This window comes from Sinocyclocheilus grahami, unplaced genomic scaffold, assembly GCF_001515645.1.
Source record: "Sinocyclocheilus grahami isolate Dianchi unplaced genomic scaffold, SAMN03320097.WGS_v1.1 scaffold1749.1, whole genome shotgun sequence".
NCBI classification, from domain to species: domain Eukaryota; kingdom Metazoa; phylum Chordata; class Actinopteri; order Cypriniformes; family Cyprinidae; genus Sinocyclocheilus; species Sinocyclocheilus grahami.
Genome location: NW_015506928.1, coordinates 8,728 through 9,787, shown reverse-complemented (window position 1 = coordinate 9,787; position 1,060 = coordinate 8,728).

Sequence of the window (1,060 nt, the reverse complement as noted above, 5' to 3'; positions counted from 1 at the left end):
ACACCCCGTATTTTTTATTCCATAGTAAGGGCAATTCATACAATACATTTAAACTGAGCTACTTTAATACCATCTCCAAACTTTCTACCATGACTCTGCTGTTCTTTGGCTGGTTCTTCCCTGTATACGTTGATTGACAGATGTCTCGTCCAGTCAGCGGTGAGTAATCCCAAACCAATGTGCTGTCTCAAACTATACCTACCTTTTCCGGTTTGTCTGATTTGTCGTTGTGTTTTCTGACTTGTTCATTTGTTTTCAGATTCTGACTTGTTATTTTGTTTTTGAATTTGTCATTGTGTTTTCTGACTTGTTATAATGTTTTCTGAATTGTTGTTGTGTTTTCTGAATTGTTATTTTGTTTTTTAGACTTGCATTTGCATTTGTAATTTGTTCTTTTGTTTTCAGAATTGTGATTTGTTCTGCACTTCTCGGCCACCGTAGAAAAACCTTCAGTTATCTTAATTCATCATAGCGTTCTAGCGTCGTACTGTTACTATTCCTGACATATATTTCTTTATTTTGTATTTATATATTAATTAGCTAGCTATATTCAAGCTAATAAACCTTGATAAAATAAAAGCCATAAAACTGTCATTTTAATTGAATGAGGTAATTTTTCAGTTGTATTAATCCTGCCTTTTGTAATGTATAGCATACAATATAAGATATATATTAAATATATAAAAGTTATTAATACATTAAAAATGGACAAATGTTATTTATTGCAGTTAGTATATTACTATAATTTGGCATTAGCAACTGAGGTTAAATGCCTAACAGTATTGCAGTGTTTGTTCCAAAATTACAATCACAGCAGTACAATCTTTTTTGTGGATTTGAGAAATAACAGTTTATTCAGCAGACACAGCAAGACTACACATCTTCTTCATACCAAGAGATGGCAGTAATTCCATCACAATCGACACATTTACATTGTACTGAGATGTACCTCTATGCTAATTTTGACTTTTAGCATTATTTTTTTCTCATGTTAATAAAATTTTTATTTTGTTAATGTAAGAATATGAATGAGACATATTGACGAGTCACACTTATTACA